Source organism: Felis catus, chromosome A2 (assembly GCF_018350175.1).
Source record: "Felis catus isolate Fca126 chromosome A2, F.catus_Fca126_mat1.0, whole genome shotgun sequence".
Taxonomy (NCBI): Eukaryota; Metazoa; Chordata; class Mammalia; order Carnivora; family Felidae; genus Felis; species Felis catus.
Window position 1 is genome coordinate 110,505,833 of NC_058369.1, and position 24,836 is coordinate 110,530,668.

At 39.5% G+C, this 24,836-nt stretch overlaps 1 pseudogene; it reads left to right on the top strand.

Moving 5' to 3' along the window:
* Positions 1–647: 647 nt before the first annotated feature.
* LOC101093260 lies at positions 648–1,354 on the top strand (annotated as a pseudogene).
* The last annotated feature ends 23,482 nt before the right edge of the window (positions 1,355–24,836 follow it).

Genomic DNA, 24,836 nt, shown 5'->3' on the forward strand with positions numbered 1-24,836 from the left:
TCTTTCAAAAATGAATAAACACAAAAAATTTAAAAAAAAAAGAAAGAAAGTGAGAGGACAACCCACAGAATGGGAGAAAATATTGATAAATGATATATCTAATAAGGATCTAATGCCCATAATATATAAGGCAGATTTAGAACTCAACAACTAAAAAAATAACCCGATTTTTGAATGGGCAAAGGTTTTGGACAGAGAGTCCTCCAAAAAACACATATACAAATGACCAATAAGCACATGAAAAAATACCCAACATGATTAGTCATTAGGGAAATGAAAATCAAAACCACGAGGTATGCTCCAGACCTGTTAGGATAGCTATAATAATAATTTTTTTTAAAGACAATAGCAAAGGTGGGGTATCATGTGACCCCAGCCCTCAGGGAGTGGGGGAAATACGGTTCCCCTATCCAGCTTGATTCTTTGCCTGCCCCTTGAGGCCAGGTGCCAGCCTGAGCTCAGCCTTCTCCTCCCTAGTAGATGAAGAAAGCCCCACCCCACAGACCCAAGCTGGTGAGGGGGGTGGATCTGTCCCCCAGGTCCTGGAAGGAACCAGGTACTGTGGTAGGCTTTGCAGATTCAACAGTATACAAGACAAAGTCCCTGTCCATATAAAGTATACATTCTAATGGAGGAGACAGTCCTCAGAAATGCAAGTTGCCGATGAAGTATATCTTATTTTTTATGACATGAAAGTTCAGAAGTGCTCCACACCAGAAGAAATCAAGAAAAGAAAGAAGTCTGCCATGTTTTGTCTCAGTGCAGATAAAAAGTGCATCATTGTAGAAGAAGGGAAAGAAATCTTGGTTAGAGATGTGGGTTAAACCATAATCGATCCTTTCAAGCATTTTGCAGAAATGCTTCCTGAAAAAGATGTCGCTATACTTTGTATGATGCAAGTTTTGAAACTAAGGAATCCAGAAAAAAAGCAGTTAATGTTTTTGTGGGTTTTTGTTTGCTTGCTTGTTTTTGTTCTCAAACGATTTCCAGACCTGAGATGGTAGTTATGGCTCTGCCTCCATCCTTGGACATTCAAGTTGAAAGGAATAAGAACCGGAGAGACCTAGAGATTGCTCTGTTCCTAGTTCCCAAGGACAGAAACTATTCTCTGTGGGAGGAGTAGACAAGGGTATCAGAACCAACTCCTCTGGAAAGTAAAGTGATCAATGTGAGCCCCAAGGATGCAATCATAAAGAAATTTCAAGGCATAAAACATGAATACCAAGCAAATGGGCCAGAAGACCTCAGTCAGGCTTGTACTGCTTACAAGCTAGATGGATCCTTAATTGTAGCTTTTGAAGAATGCGGTGTAGACCATCATTCAGTGCCACAAATCAAAAGCTTCCACGTTTAATGTTATCCTCTTGCTATATAAGCAAAACAAGTATGTTTAGGCCAGGGTTCCATTGAAGGGGAGCTGTCTTGTCATCGGTTAAACTAAATATTCTATCAATATGCGAAAAGGGTCCTAAATAAATCTGAAATCTGAAGATATATACTGTGACATTAAATTCTTATTGGCCCAATGCCTGTTTTGATGAGTTGGCTTGTAACGATTTTTGTTAAACCCGTGATTTTTAATCATGTAGTTCACAAAACAGTACAAGGCCATATGAAGAGAATTATTGCATCTTTGCTACCTCAACAGCTACTTTGTTTCTTTTGCTTAGAGAATTGGTCACAATCTGGTTATAATTTTGGCCCCAAATTCTTTATTCTCTCTTAAACTAAACCATACAATGGAAAATAAATCTCCTCTCTACATGTAACAGCTCTAATATACTAGCTACAGTAAGATTAAGTCAGGCAGACTTAATTCTAGCAAGCGTGTAATGGAGACTGCCTCAGAATTGTTCACACTTCTCACTAAGGAGGGCATTTGTTGGGATGAGCACTGAATGTTGTATGTGAGTGATGAATCGCTAAATCTACTCCTGAAACCAATATCACACTGCATGTCAACTAACTAGAATTCACTTGAAACATGAAAAAAAAGAAAGAAATGTGCACACTTCTAACCAGCGCTAATCTTGCAAAACGTTATTTTGAGCACGCAGTTGAAACGCAGGAAGCAGTTCCTTGCACCTATAGTGAGCTCTCCACTCACTAGCTGGGAGATTGTTCTGAGAGTGACCTAGCATCTTGGAAATCCAATCATGATGTGTCCTCAGGAGAATGTGCCATACCTTGTAACAACTAACAATGACGCAAATTAGAGTTCCATTGTAATATACTCTGTTAGTGAAAATCATAAAATGGTGTATTGACAAGTTGGGCCAACTGTGACATCTTTGCGTCTCCTTCAGAATTTTGTTGCTTCTGGTACAATAAGGTATGGAAGAACATTGAGTTTATGTTCACTCTGGGGCCTGGGAGAACTTCCTAATTTCCTAGAGCAGTTTGTTGATTTCATGTGAAATGGGGAGCAGGTATAATGGATGACACCCACAGGAAGCCACTGCCTGATGACACTTGGAAGTGATTGTCTTTAACATCACAGGCATAGCACTTTGAACAATATAGAGATGCACACAGTTGAAATTAGAAGTAGCAGTATTGGCTTTATGTAATAAAGGAAGCAATATTAACTTAAAAATAAGATAATAATAAGTGTTAGCAAAGATGTGCAGAACCCTCATACGTTGCTAATGGGAGTGTAAAATGATGCAGCCATGTTGGAAAATAGCTTGGCAGTTCCTCAAAAAGTTGAACCCAGCAATTGAATCCCTAGGTATATACCGAAGATAATTAAAAATACGTATTCACACAAAAAACCTACACGCAAATGTTCATAGCAACAATATTTACAATAACCAAAACGTGAAAACAATCCAATGTCCATCAACTGACAAATAACTAAATACAGCATGGTGTATCTGTACCAAGGAATAGTATTCATGCATAAAAAGGAATGAAAGTACTGATACATGCTACAACATGGAGGAAAAATGGAGCTAAATATAAGAAAGCACTCACAAAGGACCAAATATTGTTCCATTTATATGAAATATCCAGAATAGGCCAATCTGTGGACAGAGGTATATTAGTAGTTTTCAAGGGCTGGGGTAGGGCAGAATGGGAGTGACTACTAATGGGAATGGGGTTTTCTTCTGGGATGATGAAATGTTACAGAATTAAATAGTGCAGAGCTTTGTAAACACACTACAAACCATTGAGTTTTATGCTCTAAAGAGTGAATTTTATGGTATGTGAATTATATTTCAATTAAGAGAGAGACAGAGAGAAAGAGAATGGGCTTTGACAGAATGTTCCCAACCATGAAGGAGAGGAAAGTAGAAATGAGGTCATTAAAATGCTAGCATAAAGAACAGCATCATAAATGTGCTCTCAACCCAGGTCCCAGTAACGCTGTTTACTAAAGACCAAGTCCTGCCTTTTTCCAAATATACTAATTAGAAAACAAAAGCTTATTGACTTAAATCAGAAAATCAAAACAAAACCAACAAAAACAAACCAAGTGGTAGCATAGTTTCTCTTTTTTTTTAGCAAATATTTATTTTATTAGTTAATATGAACTAATACTCAACAACAGGAAAATTGATTAATAATAATGTATTAATGTGGGGCGCCTGGGTGGCTCAGTCAGTTAAGCGTCCGACTTCGGCTCAGGTCATGATCTCACAGTTCGTGAGTTCAAGCCCCCCTTCGGGCTCTGTGCTGACAGCTTAGAGCCTGCTTCAGATTCTGTGTCTCCCTCTCTCTCTGCGCCCCCCCTCCCCAGCTTGGACTCTGTCTGTCTATCTCTGCCTGTCTCTCTCTCTCTCAAAAATAAATAAACACTAAAAAATTTTTTTACTAAAAAATAATAATGTATTAATGCAATGGAGTGTTATGGAACAGTAAAAAAGAATGCATCTGTACTGCATCAACAGAAACTTGACCAAAAAACAAATAACAAGACTACATACAGTATGAGGCAATTTATATAAAATTTCTAAATGAAAAGCAATACTGTACACATACACACATACCACTTAAGGGTATATATGTGTGTGTATGTATATATATATATATATATATATATATATATATATATATATATTATAACTATATATATAGCTATATATACCTAATTATATATATATACCTAATTATACATATATATACCCTTTTATATATTTATATATATCCCAAAGTATATAGTATATATCATATAATATATACACAGCATAGTAAGAAATCTAGTATTAAAGATATATATATATAATACATAATAAAATATAGATTAAGAGTATTAAAGGATTAAGTATCAAGTATTAGGGATATATATAAAATATTAAAAAGCTCATGCAGTGATAAACATCTGACTGAAGAAAAAGGAAAACCTGTAGGACAGAGAAGGATTAAGAGAAGAACTATTTCAACTACATTTATAAAATTTCTTCCTTAATCTGGGTAGTAGGTACATGAGTTTATATTCTGTTATTCTTTATACTTTGGATTCTGTTAGAAACTTTCTGTTACAAACTTTAAAAAATAAATGCAATTTTAAAAAATCATCATCATCAGGGCTTTTTATGGTTTGCTTTAAAATCACAACACATGATGGATGAAGCATTAAGAGCTTCTCCAAAATACTTTGCAACTATGCAGTGGCAAGTACCAAAGCTTTGAAATATTTTCAAAAATGAAAGCAAGTCGGGAGCCTGGGTGGCTCCGTAGGTTAAGCATCCAACTTTCGGCCCAGGTCAGCATCGGGCCCTGTGCTGACAGCTCAGAGCCTGGATCCTGCTTCAGATTCTGTGTCTCCCTTTCTCTCTGCACCACCCCCTCCCCGTCCCCCGCCGCCAGCTCGAACTCTGTCTTTCTGTCTCAAAAATAAATAGACATTAATTTTTTTTTAATGAAAGCAAGAAACCAAGAGGGGGCCTGTGTAGGATTCTGTTTCCACTTCGTTGGCAGAACTTATTTCTTAGGGTCTGCAAAGCAATAAAGAGCTGGTGGCACTGTGTGCAAGGTGGTAGTCAGGTCTCCCTCTCGCCTGTGAGCAAACGGATGTCTGCAGCACTCTCTCTGGTGCCCCGTTATGCTCCAACCCACCTTCACAGCTTCACGCCTATATTTGCAGCCTATTAGAGGACGTAGCTAGAAAGTGGTCAAACCTTTAATCAAGCAATGAAAAGGTTGCTGTAATCTAAGTGTTTGACAAAGTATCTATGTGAAACCAGTTGACATAGTTGAAAAGTAAAAACAATCAGTCATGTACCACTTGAGCTCCTCTGACAACTTACCTAACTGCTAATACTGATTTTTTCTCTAAATTAACCAAATTTAACCTTGTTTGGGGACTTTTAAAAAAGTGTTAAGCGCCTGGGGTAAGCTTCCCACTCTTGATTTTGGCTCAGGTCACGATCTCAGGATTCCCTCCTCTGGCTCCTTCCTGACAGCGCAGAGCCAGCTTGGGATCTTCTCTCTCTGCCCCTCCCTCCCTTGCTCATGTTCTCTCTCCCCTCCCCCCCCCACTCTCAAAATAAAATAAACTTAAAAAAAAAAAGAAAATTGTTCATATGTGTCTGTGCCTTTGTGTGTCTTATGAATATTAATCAATGGAGGTTAGTATTTGTCATTCTATAATGTGTAATTTTTAAATTCAACCCATTCAAGTTATTACTATGTAGATAACACCTAGAAGCAAGAAGCCACGAAAAAGCCAAACAATAAAATTCCCAGTGCAGCTTCAAGCAGACACCTGGAATCAAGCAGACACTCTTGTCTGGGGCGTATCTGTTAGACTAGGTAGACTAGGAAATAGCACAGCGGGGAGGTCTTCTGGGTGATGCCCAGCCCAGAGGTATCTTTTTCGTGTCTGAAGCCAGAGAGATTTATCAAATTTCTCTCTGCACAACATTTCAAATGAGCAGTTTTGCCAAAGGTTTTAGTTGAGTGCACAGGCACTGGCAAAGAGTCCCTCTTCCTGCAGTTCCCTGATTGAAAGCCTTGCAAAGCAGTGGCGATCAACGCAAACAGCCAGTACAGAGGAAAGCCAACCGATGACATCCTCCTAACGAAAACCAAAAGGTATTTCTGCCTTTCAACATCTCCAGCCATTGCAAACAAGACCTCAAGTCCTTCCTGATTAAAGAAGTTGCTGATCCAGTTGAAAGCAAAGAAGCAAATTAGAAGACAATACAGGGTCAAGTAAGGCTAGCAAAGAAACGAGACTAAAGCAAAACAGAAGCCCTCTCTTGGTCTCTATCCCAATTTATTTATTCCCATGAATTTTAATGGTATTTTTTTATTATTAAAGTATAACATGCATACATACAGCTTGATGAATTTTCTCAAGTCAAGTACATCTCGTGACCACATACAGACCCAGCAGCACTTTCATGCCTCATCCCAGTTACTGGTTCTCCTCCCAAGGCAACCACAGTTCTGGTTTCTACCATGAGCAGTCAGTTTTACCTTCCTCCAAACATTAAACAGACTCCTACACAATGCAATCTTTTGTGTCGGCTTCTTTTGTCCTACCTTGTGTTAGTGAGAGTCATCATGTTCTGTGTGGCAAGTTTGGTCACTGAATGAACAAACAGATGTCTTCTTAGTCCTGTTACTGAGCATTTGCTCATCCAAGCATAAGCTGACATGGTTTCTAAAATCAGAGGGCTCCTTCTAGGATGACCAAGCAGCACAGCTCTAGCAGGCTTTGGCCTCCAAGTTGGTACATCAAAGAAACATTTCTTCTCATTTTCAGTTTCGAGGGGTTTCAATGCCCTGGGTGAAGTTGTTCCATGTGTATTTTTTCTCTCTTTAATGATGATGGAATATGTCCTAATATGCTTTCTCCAGTCAAGACACTGGTGGTGAATTTTGCCAAGTTCTTTTATTCATAATCAGTTTTGCTAAGTTCATCAATTTTTCTAGTTGAAAAAGAAAAACTTTGTTGACTTTCCCTATTACACATTGGTTTTCAATTTCCTTAATTACTGCTCCTTAATACTGTTTCTTCTCCTTGCTTTAGTTTAGTCTTTTCCTAACTTTTGAGATGGATACCTTGGTCACTGATTTTTCAGCCTACTTTCAAATATTGTTTTCTAAATTAAGCTATTCTTTTCATCTTTAAAACCATCCTTCTGTACCCTGCAATCTGTGATGCTGGGATTCTTACTGTGCACACTACAATTCTACTCCACTCATGGGCCAGCCCCTGCAAACAGGGTGTTGAGATGATGCGGAGGCCACCATGGAGGAAGAAGGGCCTTGCCCTTTCTTAACCCCTCCCATCCTGAAGCCCCACCCAGCAATAGCCTTTCCCTCCAGTGGCACCTGTGGGTTCAGCCCAACCCCCTCATTGTTCCTCAGCTCATCCCAGCTCCACAGGGGACCTCTTCCAAACTTCTTGGTCCCCTCAGCTGTAGGATGGAAGCTGCTTCCTGCAATTAATAGATCTGTTACTGAAGTGTCCCTTTTTAGCTTACTCTTGCTTATCTCTCCCTTATCTTCATTTCTTTCTGCTAAAATAACTAGTTTGGTTTGCCTTCTGACTGCACCCTGCCTGTCGTTGTCCCAAAGCACGTGAAACAAAGTGACACATATTCAAAACTGTACTCAAACTCTCATTTTCTCCTCCCTCCCAAATTGCTTTTCCTCGTCTATCCTGTATCTTTGTGGAGAAGAAACCACAAGCCAGAAATCTGGGACTTTTTCCTAATGTTGTTTGTTTGTTTGTTTGTTTTTACCTCTCCTTTAGCGTCTATAGCCAGTCTACCATCAAAAGCCACTGCTTCTGACTTATATATTTTCCCAAAATCTCTTCCCTCTTTTCCATTTCCCCTGCCACCACTTTATTTCAGGCCCCAGTCATTTCTCATCAGGCCTATTTAATTAGTCTCCCAGACTGAGGTCTCCTTATACACCAATCCCTATCCTACTACCAAAATCATCTCCCAGAAAGGCGAAGCTTCTGTGTTCAAAGACATTTCCGAGGCTCCCCATTGCCATAGGGTAAAGCCCAAATGCCTCAGCAATGAATTCATCTTTTAGCCTTTCATGAGTTGATCTTTACCCATTCCCTCAGCTTCCTCTGTCACTAATCCCCACCTTCCACAAGCAAAGCCTGTCCCCCACCGTACACACACACATACACACACACACACACACACACACACACACACACAGTCTCCCAGGATGCCTGTCTCATTGGGCTGTAAACATCTTGAGATGAAAAGATAAGGCTTATCCATCATCACCCACAGGTCTTGGCAATCAGGGCATTCAAAAAGCTTCCATGAAATGAGAAAATGACATTCCATGTTTCCATATAATTTTCATATTCATAATTTTTAACTATATTAGTTGTGATGGTTAATTTTGTGTCAACTTGACTAGACCACAGTGCTCAGATATTTGGCCAAATATTATTCTCAATATTTAACTAACATTTAAATCAGTAGATTTTGAGTAAAGTATAGTGCTCTCCATATGTGAGGTGGGACTTACCCAATCAGTTGAAAGTCTTAATAGAAAGAAAAAAAAAAAACAAAAAACCCTGACCTTCCCAGAAAAGGAGGGAATTCTGCCAGCAGACCACCTTTGGACTCAAATTGCAACTTTTCCCGAGGTCTCTAGTCTGCTGACCTAATCTGTAGATTTTGGACTTGAAACCCAATCACATGAGCCAATTTCTTAAAATAAATCTCTTTTGATACACACACACACACACACACACACACACACACACACACACACCCTGGTTCTGTTTCTCTGGAGAATTCTAATGCATTAGTTTTGGATTTGGGGTTTGTTTGTTAGCCATGATAAATACAATTCTATACTGATAGTTTTATCTCAAATAATTATTTAGGATTAAAATCTAGGGTTAGGTTTCAATTCAAATGGATACAAGTTACAATGGCTCTTAATAAATATTTTCTAGTCTCCATCCAAAAAAAAGATTATACCAACATATAATGCTTTACTATTGTGTAAATGAATGTTGGCCCCCAGAGTGTTTTCCACACATTTCACATTTTAATTTACGAATTTTTAACTCTTCTCGAGGTGGAATATGGCTCTGTACATTTCCTTACTGGGTATGTTTCCTATAAGATAGACTTTATATATCATTTGCCCATTTGTCCCTGGAGTGTTAGAAGTGTAACATGATTCCTTCACATCATTAGTTATGACAGGATAATCGTTGTAATCAATAGGTGTCAGGGTTCAAGGATATGAGGAATCTGTGTTTTGCTTATGCAGGTCAGTCTATACAATTATCAGGATCTCAGGCTATATAGCCTGTAAGCTCCATGTAAGTCGCCCTGGGACACTTCTCTATCCCGAGCAAGAGGAGGGAAAAGAAAGAGGAGTATTCATAGAAGAATTTTTTAGACTAGGTCTGGAAGTGGAACTCTTACCTCCTCTATCAATCCATTTGGTAAACTCATCATATGGCCAACTCAATGCAGGGGTCTGGGAAATGCAGTCCAGCTGCATACTTAGCAGAGAGAAGATAACTTGGGCTGTGGTGAGCAACTATCTGTCTCTGCCACAGTACGGAACCCGCTGTGCCCGGTGTTAAGAATGTGGACTCCTAAGTCACTATCCGATGATCATATAGAGCAAGGTACTTAGCTTTTCTGATCCTGTTTTTCATTTTTCGAATCTGACCATAAAAGGACCTCCTAGAGCGGTTGTAAGGATTAGACAAGTATGTGCAAGTTCCTGGCATATAGTAGGTTTATAATACATATCAGATTCTTTCCATAATTTTCCATTATATTTTTGGTAAATGTGTGTTTATATTCATTTGCATTCATGTTCTTCTGTTTGGGGATGTGAAAATATGGTGTTTATGGCATTCTAAGTCCTCTTTCAATTTGTAATTTCTTGTAGTATTTCCAGGAGTTTCAAGCTATCATTCCTCATTGTTGAATAGGATGTCTGCTCTGTACCTTCTAATTTGCCTATGGCCTGAGTATGTATTTTCTTCTTTTAAATTCTCCTGTAGTGCAAGTTCTGGAACACCCTCAAAGCCCTTCCCAATTTCCAAAGATCAAACTGTGAAACAGGCAGGACAAGTATCTCTCCTAACAGGCTCTCTATTTCCTGTCATTTTTTTCCCTCCTTTTTTTTCTTCCCTTGAGAGTTGCTCTATCCTCCCATCCCTCTCCTGAATGCTCTCCACATCTCCTCCCTGCCAACATTTGCCCTCAGCAAAACAGCTCAATTATGTCAAAATGACTGTAAGAGATTTAAATAGTGATATCCATCTTTGGTGGAAAACAATCACCTGGGGGCTGACTGAAATGTAAATCCCCAAATTTCTGATTCAAATGACCTTGGTACAAATCTGCATTTTAACGAATACCCTAGGTGACTTTAAAACAGATACTCCCACACTTAGAAAAAGTGGCTTAACTCCTTGCAGAGACATTTACATATAAGATCTTAAACTACAGAGGAGAAAAAGTAATAATAACATGATTTCAGGCACCGAACAATGGATAAGAAAGCCTTTCTGGAGAGAGGGTAGGTGGTCTTGTGGCCTCAAAATGGCATATATTCTCCTTTATATTTACTGGAACTGTAATCACCTTTGTTCCCCTACAGGTAAGAATAAATACTCTCTGGTCTGTGGTCTTAGCAAAATCAAACCAAGTGTTTTCCAATCAGTTGCTGCATGACTGTGTGATTCAATGTCTAAAAACTAAAACGATTAGACCTCTCAATTGCTTTGTGAGGTGCTATTCTTACAGCCAAGGGGGAAAATTTCAAGTAGAAATAGCAAGTTGTATTTCTAACTGTGCCTCTCTCTGAGTGTTCCAACCACTTCAGTCTTACTGTTGAGTCCTTTAATAATTTTTTTTAATGTTTATTTATTTTTGAGGGAGAGAGAATGACAGAGCACGAGCAGGGGAGGGGCAGAGAGAGAGGGAGACACAGAATCTGAAGCAGGCCCCAGGTTCCGAGCTGTCAGCACAGAGCCCGACGTGGGGTTCAAACCCACGAGCTGTGAGATCATGTGAGATCAGCCGAAGTCAGATGCTCAACTGACTGAGCCACCGAGGCGCCCCAATAATTTTTCTCATTCTTAAGAAAAGATATCCCTTTCATTATCTTTCTTCTAAAAGAAAATGCAGATATTAACATATAGTCATTTTATTGCTCACTACACAAGAATCACATTTCCCAAAACTTACTGCATTGAGTAGGTAAAACAGAAAACCTTTCATAACACACGCTGAGTATGACAATGGAATTCCATGGCCCACCTGGTTCAAGTTACAGGAGTGGCTTAGTGTAGTACCTGGTGTATTTCACCCCAAGTGATAGCCATTTCAAGCATCACCCTACAGAGGCGTGATCTTCAAAGAACTGAGAGGAAAGAAGAATCATGTAAATAATATTCCAACATGGAAGAGAGCGCATAGGGCACTAAGACCCGTGCGTCTGATAGAGCAAAGCAGGATTGAAGGCCAAGAGCCTATGAGACATAAATATTCCGCTGAGGACCTTCTAAGACATCTAGAACAGAATTATTAGTGGCTCCGTTTGATCATTAAATGAAAGGCTGTCGTAAATCAAGAAGATAAAGGACAGTTTTCATCCAGAGGACTGAAAAGTCTTCAAACATCTGGTCTGGAAAAGGTTCAGTGGAGTGAGTGTAATTCGGATATCCTACTGGAAAGTAGATTGAAGGATTGTGCTTGGTGCTTGTCTGTTTTCAAGGCAGAGGGATTAATGACCAGATAGGAGAGCTAATGACTCAACCAGAGTGGATTATTATTCAGCCTGACTGGCAGAAATCCCTTTGAGGCTATCCTTTATCCCACGTTTTTCTACTTATTAAATTAAATTTAAAAATAGTACCTGTTTTTCCTTAAAAGGAGAAGTAACTTGTAGCTCCCTCCTGCCCACCCCATTTTTTTATTTTAATGTGGTAAAATACACATAACATACAATTTCCCATCCTAACCATTGTTAAGTGTGTATTTCACAGGCATTAAGTAGACCACATTATTGTGCCTCTCTGCCTCCATTTATCTTCAAATTATTAAGCAAACTACTACACTGGTCTAAAACAAAATGGAGGGTCCCGATAAGTGTGAAACATGGTGTCTCTGATTCTATCTCCACCTGTAATCTTAGGACTAACAGAACTCTTGAAGTGCCTCCCCATACACATTTCCCCCAACACACACACACACACACACACACACACACACACACACACACTCCACTACATAATGATTTCTGGAGTCCCAGGGAAGTCTCACATGGTGTGGCTACCATTTGCTCTGTGTTCTGTCACTGCCATAACTGCTGATACTGGAATTTCCAATCCACTAAACAAAGCCACAAGGTTCCTTCAATCTATTACCCAGTTCCCAAAACACAGCGGTTTTAAATCTGTAGTGGCTCAATGACACCTTCTGTGAACCTCTCCCTTTCTGGTCCGCTCAAAGCCCCTTCCCACGAAATCAGTATTGTGGGCTGGGCCAGAGGAGACTCCAAAAGGACAGCTGTCATGTTATCCTCGGTTCCACCCTCTACTCCAAAGCCAGGACCCTGCGATGAGACTAAGCCTGTGTCTTCTGACTCTCTCCTTAGTTAGAGCAAGTACCTTTTCTCTCCTGTAAATACACAGAAGTCAAAGAAAGTAAACCCTTACGCACTTTCCAGGTTTTAAATAAATGACCTGAAAGAGTCACCTTATTACATCATATCACGCTCCAAAGCTCGTACTCACTTCTCAACCACTACAGCCCAGCAAACTCCAACAGCCACCAAAGTAAAAATAGTATGATGGAGAAGGCTTAGAAAATACACCTGGGGCCAAATAGTGTCATACTGCTCTATTGCTACAGCAATAATAAAAATGTCATATATTTATTTGTACAGTCTGTAGACAGGCACAGTTTAATTTAGAGGTTTACAGCAACCACTGGCAAGCATCACCCTACAGAAGCGTGATCTTCAAAGAACTGAGAGCAAAGAATAATCATGAATATAATATTCCAACATGGAAGAGAGTGAGGAGGGCACTAACAGTAAATAGCATTACCTCCATTTTATAGATGAAAAGTGGTACGCAAGACAGCCTGAGATGAAATGGCTGATAAATGGCACAGAGAGGGCAGCTGCAATCTCTTGAACTCTGTGAAAATATGGTAATGCCTCAGTGTGAAACATGAAGAAAGGCAAATTGACCCCCAGATTATTTCACTCCTCCTACATTCCATTTCTTGCCCACCTTGACTCCCTTCCAACACTTCCAGTTTGCATCATCACTTCCAAAGGAGACACCTGACATAAATTTTGCAATGTCGCAGGAAAAGAAGTCAGTGCAAGAATTGCAACAAAGGTATGAGTTTGGGATTTTCCTCAAGAAGCCATTGAGATCTGACCAGTAAGTCCTTATTGCCTAGCAACAGCATTTTCCAGAGTTAAACCAACTACAGTAACAGGAGCCATGTTGTAACTGGCCCAATCACAAACAAATGACATAGTTGGTGAAATTTGTTTCTGAGATTTTCCGGCTTGAGCAAGAGAGCTACCAACTCACCAAATTCTTCTAACAGTGTTTTCTAATAATTTACTAGAAAACTCCAATTTATAGTGATAACAGAAGCTCTTACCATCTGATACAATATCAAAAGACAACTTGGATGAATCTTACATGCTGCACATCAGAACGATCTGTTTAACACAACAGCATAGACTCTTCATACAGCTGTCCTGAAGATAAACCAGACCATCTGACCCCACTATTTAACTCTGCCATTTTAAGGTTGGGTTTACCAAGACATAATTTTGTTTTGTTTTGTTTTGTTTTGTAATTTGTAATTTTTGGGGTTTTTTAAAGTAGGCTACCTACTCAAAGTGGGGCTTAAGCTCACGACAGTGAGACCAAGAGCCACACGTTCTACTGACTGAACCAGCCAGGCACCTTTAATTCTGTCATTTTAAACCAGGGACTTTTAACCAGTTTTTACCTTGCCACTTACTCTGCTTAGCCAGCCACATAGTCAATGACTACCATCACCAAAGTGATGTAAAGAATGTAAAATTGATTTGTCATCTAATCCTGAATAATAGGGTATCCTAAAGGAAATTTTTAAAAATCTTCTCACAGATTAGATTATGAATCAGAGGTTAATTATCAAATTAATAATAAATATTTCTAAAAATAAATAATCCCACCATTTTTAATTTTTTTAATCCCACCATTTCATTTATTTTTTGAGAGAGAGAGAGAGAGAGAGAGAGAGCAAGTCAGGGAGAGGCAGAAAAAGAAAGGCGGGGAGAGAGAAATCCCAAGCAGGCTCTGCACTATGAGCAATGAGGGGCTCAAAGTCATGAACCATGAGATCATGACCTGAGCCAAATTGGATGCTTAACCGACTGAGCCACCTAGGTGCCCCCCTTTAAAAATAAAAAAAAATAATGTTTATTTATTTTTTGAAAGAGAGAGAGAGAAAGAGAGAGATGAAAACCAGGGAAGGGCAGAGAGGGAGTAAAAGAAATAATCCCACTGTTTAAAATTTTTTTTAATGTTTACTTATTTTTGAGAGAGATAGAGAGAGCATGAGTGGGGAGAGGCAGAGATAGAGGGAGACAGAGAATCTGAAGCAAGCTCCAGGGTCTGAGCTGTCAGCACAGAGCCCTGCAAGAGGCTGGAAGTCACGAGCCATGAGATCATGACTTGACCCGAAGGTGGATGCTTAACCAACTGAGCCACCCAGGTGCCCCAATAATCTCCGTTTTTAGAATGCCAGATTTACTAGTGAGATTTTTAAAAAGCAATGTGAAAACAAACAAAAAATTTGTTTTTGATGATAAACATAATAACATCTTTGTGACAGTGAAATACTTTAATAAAAAAACTGACCTGGGAAAAACATAAAGACATAATTGACATTGGCTGCACACAGTAAATCTATCGACTTAAAATTTATAGAAAAATCCATTAGGCCAGGAGAACTGAATCTTATAGGAATCATGGCCATAATGAAGAAAGCTCTGTGAGCCACTTAGGAGTCATTTAGAGTATATATTGTTAAGTAAAAAAAGCAAAGTTCAAAAAGACAGTATATGTAGAACTCTTCCTATTGTGTAAGAAAATACCTAGTTTTTGCTTATACGAAACATAGGAAAGGTAGATCAGCTAACAAAAATAGTTACCAGCAGCAGTAGATAGGAATGGTGTACAGGAGAGACAGGAAGAGCAAAACTATTCTGAGTGTAAATTAATTTTTAGTTTTGACTTATATAAACATATAAAACATTTTACATATCCAATAAACAAAATTAAATCAGAAATGATAGAAAAAGTAAATTCTAAAATTAAATATAATGAGAAACTATCCTAAAAGTATATGTAATTAATAACATAATCATACAGAGAACATAAGTCATTCGTGTAATTAGAACACAGTATTGTGGGATATATTCTGGGAACAAAAAAATGCAAAGCAATCTTTTTTAAAAAATGTTTTGTTTATTTTTGAGAGAAGGAGAGAGAGAGAGAGAGGGAAAGAAAGGAGAGAGCACAAGCAGGGAAGGGGCAGAGAGAGAGAGGGACAGGGGATCCGAAGCAGGCATTGTGCTGACGTCAGCAAACCTGACGTGGGGCTCAAACTCAGGAACCATGAGATCATGAGCTGAGCCAAAGTCAAAAACTCAGCCTCTCAACTGACTGAGCCACCCAGGTGCCCCCAAAATAGAAAGTAATCTTAAACTACTCAGTAGTTTTGTTGCTATTGGTGTTGTAATTCTGAAATATTGTACTTTGGAATAAAGGAGTAAATATAGGAGATGTTGTTAGGAACCAGTAGTTTCACTGCAGAGAGAAGAGATATAAAATGGAATGGGAGAAAGCAGGGAAAACTCATGTGTTGTTGAACTGAATTGGATGTAACAATACAATTTTTTTTAATTATCCTAGCTTTATCCATTGAAAAGTCCTAGATCATGATTTCCAAATACAACCTCCAGTGAAAGGGAACCAACGACCATTTGGAGATACAACTGATTTCAGGGCTGGGATGAATCTGGAACAATTCAGTGTACCAGAAAGCAAGGAGGTGCTCAAACATCAGTAGGACACTGGCTTTTGAAGTGGTGCTCTCTGGCTAATTTGGAACAATGTTGGCATCAAAAAGAGTAATGATGGTCATGGATTTTTATCACATCAAACGGTTCTCAGTGTGGGATCTTCTGCAGTACAACCTTCGTAGACTCTTGAAAGGAATCAGTGTCATGAAAAACAGAGGGAAACAGTGGGATTGCTCCAGATTGAGAGAGACTCAGGAGAACTCAGAGAAGACTTGGAGAGGCAAGTATCTAAAGGACATGCAAACAAGGGCGCCTGGGTGGCTCAGTCAGTTAGGCATCCAACTTCGGCTCAGGTCATGATCTCATGGCTCGTGAGTTCAAGCCCTGCATCGGGCTCTGTGCTGACAGTTCAGAGAGCCTGGAGCCTGCTTCAGATTCTGTCTCCCGATTCTGTCTCCCTCTCTCTCTGCCCCTCCTCAGCTTGTGTGCACACTCTTTCTCTCTTTCAAAATAAATAAATAAACTTAAAAAAAATAAAGGACATACAAACAGACACAAAGGAATTAGCCCAATATAAAAAAAGAAATCACAAATGCACATAAAGGGAAAACCACAAAACTTCTCAAGGTTACCACGTTTACATTAGTCTGCTTATGGTGGAAATAAAGCAATATTCTCTTATAATTAACATACTAACAAAGGTTGTGAAATATATTTCAGTATTTGCACTGTGAAAGTTAAGGCTAAATTTGCTTTTGCAAGGGACTTTAGGTTTATGCAAATGTCCACATTTGCTTTGTGTTTTTTAGGATCCGAAACAAACAGAATGACCCAGTTACTTTTGTCTATCTTAGAGGGCAAAGTGCCCCTGACTGTGATGGCGTAGGTGAGGTACAACAACAGAGGACTGTCCATTTTGCTTTCTTTCACAAGGGAAACAATAGCCATGTGTGAGGCGGGAAGCTGAATCAAACTCAGACCCCAAAAATGAAAACAACAAAAAACTACACAGGACCAGTTGGGGACAATTTGAAAAAATTCAGTATGAACTTTATGTTAGTTGATGCTACTGAATTCATGTTGGTTGAATCATTTCCCCCTTATTAACTATAAGCCCAATTCAACTAAGGAGTTGGTTTTTGTAGAATAATGTACTCAGGACAGACAAGTATTTAGGGGTGAAGTGCTATGATTCTGCATCCCACTCTTACTGATTTGGGGAAGGGAAAATGTGTTAAAGTTCTAGAATAGCTATGGTAAATTTAATGTACTTATGGAAGGAGTATAAGATCATTTGTTTTATCCTCCCTCCAACTTTTCTGTGAGCAAAGACATCTTCGTAAATTAAAAAAATTAAAGAAATAATGCCCCCCAAACCCTACAATGGCAATGGGTAAAAAAAAATAAATGACATGGGTTAAAACAGTATGATGGATAAATCAAATTTTTGTTGGGGCACTTGCATGGCTCAGTTGATTAAGCATTTGACTTCAGCTTAGGTCATGATCTCACGGTTCATGAGTTCCAGCCCTGCGTTGGGCTCTGTGCTGACAGCTCAGAGGCTGGAGCCTGTTCCCAATTCTGTGTCTGCCTCTCTCTCTGCCCCTCCCCTGCTCACAGTCTGTTTCTCTCTCTCAAAAATAAACAAAAATTTTAAAAAACTTTTTTGTTGTTGTAAATTTTCTACAGAAGGGAACTGATCCTGGTGAATATAATTCAAAAAAAGAAAAGTAGTAAGAAAAATCAGAAAGAATTTTCAGCATGTTAAATAAAAAAAATTTTTTTGATCACATAATTAAATTGAAAGAAGTTTGTGAAAAGTTTTCAATATTGGTCCAATTCCATTAATATGTAGCCATCAACCATTTGTTAAGACATCTTGACTGTCAAATGAGGGTGGGGAAGCCTCCAAACATGAACATGTTAGTTTGGTCAAAATGGTTGGTAGGGAAGAAATATTATAAACTCATCCCAGGGATTTGGCAAATGCTATCTTTTAAAATTCTGTGCCTTGGGGAATTGGAATCGCTAGGTCAGGTGGCTATGGTTACGCAATGAGTGCAAAATCAATTTGGGAGAAGCAGAGAGGAGCCTGGAAGATGTGGCTCACCAGAAGGTACTGGAGAAAAGACCCATTCATTGAGTTTCCCTTAATCCCCGGGAAGAGGAAGTCAGCATGGGTCAGCTGCTCACCAGTTTCCACACAAGCAGTTTCAGGATTCCTGCTTATACAGCAGGTTCCTATATTTTCAAGTACTAGTCTCATTCAACCCTATGATTGGGGAGAGACGGACAAACCATTATCTTCACTTTACAGAGGAGGAGACTGAGACTCTTAGAAGTTGCGAAACCTGTCCCCAGCTAGCAAAATGAAGCAAGTCTCCATCCTGTTACCCCTTTAACTGGAATCTGCTTTAAAATGTAACATGGGTTGGGGCGCCTGGGTGTCTTGGTCGGTTAAGCGTCCGAATTCGGCTCAGGTCATGATCTCACGGTCTGTGAGTTCGAGCCCCGCGTCAGGCTCTGTGCTGACAGCTCAGAGCCTGGAGCCTGTTTCAGATTCTGTGTCTCCCTCTCTCTCTGCCCCTCCCCTGTTCATGCTGTCTCTCTCTGTCTCAAAAATAAATAAACGTTAAAAAAATTTTTTTTTAAATGTAACATGGGAGACCTCAGGATAAAAAGATCTTCAGCATTATTCGAGACTGCATTCTGTACTTATGCTGATTAAATTAAGGATATAGGTCTTTCTGTAAAAAAAATTGATTCATGCTTTTATTTCCCAGTGGTCACTAAGAACTGGAGAAACTGAGATTCTGATTTGCTGTTAAATAATTACTAATAAATAATACTGGATCAAGTAGTTAATCCTTGTTTATCACTGTTCTAAAAAGACACAGTCAGAACAATAGGGATCTGCCAGCCATTTGAGAAATGATTTAACTAACTAGAAAGTTATGGGTGAGTCCACATAAAGTCCACAACAGCTTTTGTATAACTTAAGCTTAAATGAAAAGTGGAAAGAAACATTCTGTGCTGGACCATAATGTGCAGTTGTTCGTACTTACAAATTGCCCTCAGGTCACCACAGAGAAGAGAGGAGAAATTTAATAATGGCACTGAATAATATTTGCCTAATGGTACTATTCCTATCAGTTACAAAATCATTTAAAACCACGGTACACTGTGCTGTGGGAAATCAAAATGTAGAGAAATCACATCAGCTTCTACAGTTTGAACTAGGATCTCAGTGCAGTCCATGTGCATGCATGTGTGTGTTTGGGTGTGGGTGAGTGTGTGTGTGTGTGTGTGTGTGTGTGTGTGTGTGTGTGTGTGTTTAATGGAAAAAGGAGGGTCTGGGGGAGTAGGAGGATGAGGGATGGGGGCGCCATACGAAAAGAAGCCCATCACTTCAAAGAGGCGGCTGGTGGTGAGCAGGTGGGGGGCTCTCTAGGGAAGGTACAGGGACAGTTACTGTGCTGGAATGCACATGTGGCAGAGCAGCAAATGAGGGGGGCTGAAAGATCAAAAGGAAACCTGAAAATCACAGGTCACTCCCAATCTGTACCTCTCAACTAGGATTACGGCGTCAGGCATTTGAAAGGGAGTGCCTGATCTTTACAAGGTCAAGAGCCACACACTCGGTGAGTCTGTAATGGATCTGATTCAGCTAGTTTGGTTACTGCCAAATACAGAATACATTCCGGCCCAAGAAACTCAGGTAGCTCCCAAAGCCCTTTAAAGTTTGCAGAGACAACCTGCTTTTCCCAGGCTTCCATGGGCTCTTTTGAAGTATCTCCAGGAGCTAAACAGCCTTTCCAGAAGGACTCATTTAGCAATGCTCATGAAGAGTGATGAATGCTCTCCAGATTGGCCCTTTTTTGTTCCTCCAGTGTTACCATCCTGGTAGAAAGAGGACGACCTCCCACCATTATGCTCTAGGACAGAATCACAAGGATGCAGTGGTGCTATTTATAACAACATCCAGTTTCAATATGTCACTCTTTAAACCCTAATCTTTTTCCTTGGTTAAAAGAGACAGAGAGACAGAGACAGAGACAGAGACAGAGACAGAGAGAGACTATGTTTCTAGGTTTATTTAGATTGAATTCCCCATATGCAATTTTAGCAGAATTAAGTCCACGAATAGCCTACCATATGCATGTCTGTGGTTATGGCAGAGGACCTGGTGGGGGATGTTTCCTTACACATTATGAAAGCAAAATAATCTCGTCATTGATTCTGTTAATGCACTTTGTTAATACAAGTGATTCTTTATGGCCCTTTGTGTTAGTAGCAAAGGCTTTTCCTTTTGATAGCCCCTAGCTGGTCTAATAGGGATGTACACAATTCATGAAAAATGTGGACTACTTTAAATTATCTTAAATGCTGGCTTAAGGATTAAAAAGTCAGTCAAATGTTTTGTTCATGTATATCTTATAGATCCCATTTCCAAAATTAAATTTTTTATTGATTTCTACTGCTTTTCTTTAACTAAACACATTGAAAACATCTGCGAAATGCAGTCACGGTTTTGGTTCCTTGGAGGAAAGACCCGCTAGGCTAGAAACAATCCATTTTTTTTCTAACTGTAATCACACTGGGATGGGTAATATAAGCCACCATTACTCAGACCTTTTCCTCCTCAGCTGGTGCTAAAAAATCTGAACAGCTCAGATAAAAGTAGACTTTGCTCTGTGGATAATATGTGGGTTTTATTACATTTCATATCTCATCTTGCACGGTTCAGTGTGTCCATCAGCACAATTGCACAAAATAACAAATCCAGTTCGATAAATGTTTAAGTCATGTTCACTCTGCTTGGGTACCTAGAAATGTTAGCTTATTTGATTTAATTACAAAGAGCAAATCAATAAAACACTATCACCAGAAAATTTCAAGCTATGCATGCTCAATAAATTTATTCATTTAGTTTCCAGAAAACATGCCAAATCCTAGGGCAGAAAACTCAGATTACTTGATTTTATTTGATTAAAACTGAAGTAGAACCAATAGGGAGAAAACATCAATCATTTGTAGTGAAAACCCACCAGGGAAGCAGCTCCCACGATAATGTGGTTTGCCACTGGATAATGTTTAAGATTCATTATTTGAAAAGCCAGGTCTTTAGAGACAACAGGGGCTGAAAAAAATCAATTCAATTGACAAAGGTCTCTACTTCTGAAATGCACGTGTTATTCACTTTTTAGGATTTTTAGCAAGGGAAATCATAATAATGAGAAATCATTACCCAATAGATGGGTCAGATGGTTCAACCTGGGGAGGGGTGTGACAGGGACAATAATCCAGCTGCATGGGGACAGGTGTAGGCAGGCAGCGCCACCAGCAGTGATAGTCTAAGCAGATCGTCCTGTGGCAGAATTTTGGCTGTGCTTTACCTGTCATGGTTTCTGCCTGAGTTGTTTTTCCAGCTTTCCCGTAGATGCTGGCGGCCTAGCTAGACTTTTAATAGATTCAATTTCTGCTTAAGTTAGCCACGTTTTTATCGTTGTTTGCAACCAAGAATCCTAAAAGTACAAAATATGATACCGGAAGAGGACGTATGGCAAATAAGGGAATGTAAAACGTGGATTTGTGTGAATGCAAAATATAGGGAAGAAATAAATGAGAACCCAACTCATGTTCCTAGCTTGGAAATTGGCAACTTTGTTCAGGAGGTTGTGAAACAGCTGACAAAACAGTCAGTCGTTTCTATCTTGTGGTGCCAGGGCTGTTGTATAAAGAGAAACAGAAAAATGTATGATATTGGAACATATTACATAGGACTAGTTCTCAGAAAAAAAAAAAGGAAAGAAAGAAATCTGGGCAGATGGTAGCCTATTTGAAAGCAGAGAGCTTGAACATGATTCAACTGCTGAATTCACCAAATTCTAGACTTCCTCTTATCTGAGTTAATACATTTCCTTAATGCTATACCAGCTGGAGTTGTCAGCTACTTTCCATCAAATCCATCTTTTTTTTAAAGTTTATTTATTTATTTTGAGAGAGAGAATGGAGGAAGGACAGAGAGAGAGGAAGAGAGAAAATCCAAAGCAGGGTCCCAAGCAGACTCTCAGCACAGAGCCCTAGGTGGGGCTCAAACTCAAGAACCATGAGATCATGCCCTGAGCCAAAACCGAGTCAGAAGCTTAACCATCGGAGCCACCCAGGTGCCCCTCCATCAAATCCATCTTAATGGTGCACCAAGACAGTTGGGTCCCCATCTGCTCTGGAGAAGAATGAGCACCTGCTACATGTCCTGTTTGCTACATTGGGGCCAAAGATGGCCTCTCTTATGGGTCTCTCTCCATACAGTGTTAACTAAATGTTATCTTGATTCATGGTGAGAGGCCAGGCATTCAAGAGCTGTACTGCCCAGGCACACATCACCCCCTGTATCAGGACTCATACTTGCTATTTCAGATTCTCCTGGCCCCACCTGTCTCCAGGACCCCTAGCCACTTGTTTTCCATTAGCTTTCACTGCACAAGCCCACAGGACCTGGCTTCAAGCCCACAGCACATGTGGCTTCACTGTCCCCAGGTTTTCTATTGCTGCTGAAGCATGAGAAGCCAGGAATCTTCTTAATGGTCAATTGTGTGCACCCTGGCTCTATGGAGTTAATATCCCCTGAGGAATTAATACCTTGGAGGGGTAAATCTTTGACCGATGGGAAATGGGCATTGTCAGATAAATTTTTTCTTCACTCTCTCCCTCAGAAAGACTTTCCTAATATTCAGTAGTTCAAATGGCTCCCAGAAAATGGCCCTGAGAGGTAGAGCCATCAGTTGCTTTGGAGAACTAGCACAAGCCCTCCCTATCATGCACTCCCTCAGACCTGTCCTCTCTCCTCTGCCTCATTTCCTATTTCCCTCATTCTCTCTTCCCTGGGTTTGAACTTTCTAATGATGAATTCAAAACATAAGCTTTTGATGGATCTATTTTCCACAAAATTGGGGCTAAAATTCGGCCAATATTTAAAACTACATCACTTTTTTTCAATCATCCTTCGAGATCTTAGCCTTGGCCCCTAACTTGACCCTAAGCTTAAAATATTATTGTAATCAAGCTGAATCCGTCAGCTTTATATTGAAGGTTTACATGTATCGAATAATTCAGGAGACAGTCTGGGAGACAAAGTGGTATTTGTTTGGGGTCAGATTCCAAAAGAGCCTACTTCATCTGCCAACACTCTCCACATTCAGCCTTGGTAAACTCCTCATTATCAGGCTGTACTCCACATGCCCTTCAGCAACATGAAGACTTTGTATGTGTGTTACCAATGCTTGGAAAGCCCTTTACTGTTCATAAAACTTCTTTGCCAGTGTTGCATACACAAGTATTTTGACTAATTTCTCTCAGGGTTCCTGATGGCTTCCAACTCCCACCCAAAGAAAGACTCTGACCTTTGAAGTTAGTATTAGCCTTTGGAACCCAATGATCTTATTTTTCTTTATTCATTAAATACTGTAAATATAAATATAGTCTCCATTGGACTTATAGTGACAGATTTCATCACTGGAAGACACTGTGCCTCCTAGAGCTTCTTAATCTTTTCCACCAGTTCAGATAACCAATCTGTAAGTACATTCACTATCGCTTTCTCTCCCCGTAACTTCTCTTTTCCCAAGAGTACTGAATATAAACAATAGAGTAACTAAAAGTTTTTATTACTTGCTTGTTTTTTAATATAGTCACCTCCTGTCATTAGGAGAGGCAAAGTCATACTTAAAGTAAAATTGCTTCTGTTTAAAATAGGTTTCCCATAGCTGAAGCACATCGGTTAAGGTAGAAAAGCCTCTCCTCGCCGAAACTGGTCTCAGTGAGGTTCTAATGGGGCTTCTGCGGTTCTGTAATTATCTGCTACTGCCAACACACAATCAGGATGCGTCTGACTGAAATCCAAATAACATGCACTTTTCACCGGACCTTACTTACACATTTCTGAGCCCAACTATTACCATCAATGATGTGTCAACAGATCTGAATTTAGAGGAAGAATCAATATTGCGTTCCCAAATGACAGGGATTAACAAAGACATTGTTCTCTCCAACAAATATTTGGACTAAATGGCTTCTTTCTAGCCAATAAGTTGATGCTCCAAGTTTCTGCTGGAAATCACGTGTCTCCAAATAGCAATTTCTGTCTATTTACAGAAAATAATCAGATACAGAAAGAGTTTAATTACTCCTATAAGAAAACAAAACTCTGGTAATCAGTCCAAGAATTCAAGGAGTGGTATGACAAAATGCTTTTTAAAAAATGATTGCCTCAATTTAATAGCTCAATTTTGAAAAGTGAGAGGAAGAAACTTATAAAATAGAAATTGCACAGAGGAATGTTTTAAAAAATCAAGATCCTAGGATTTAGAGGGCCAGAAAAACCCCATAGATGATGTTGGCTGTGCTCTCAACCATTCACTCTGTATATTTCCTGGGTCTGAGGAAAGTGGTGATCTTTAGACCCCAGCCTCAAACCCCATCCTCAGAGCCCTCCTGCTTAGAAGCCAGACATCAGGCTCAGACCACACAGCAGGCAGCTTTCTTGAGAATATAGCTTTCCTCTCAAGTGCATAGCAATACCTATTCCAGATTTGGCTGTTGAAAGGATTAAATAAAATCCAAACACATAAAACAATCATCCCAGAGTCTGGTGAAAAGTAATTGTCCAACAAATCATAATTATTTTTGTCATTATTGTTATGGAAAATCACATGGGCTTACAATGTTTTCTTTCAGATAATGTCCTCATTGCTACTCTTTCCTGACCCTCCCTGTACAGTTTTGGTGTCATTTGCCTCACGTTCTCTATTTATATG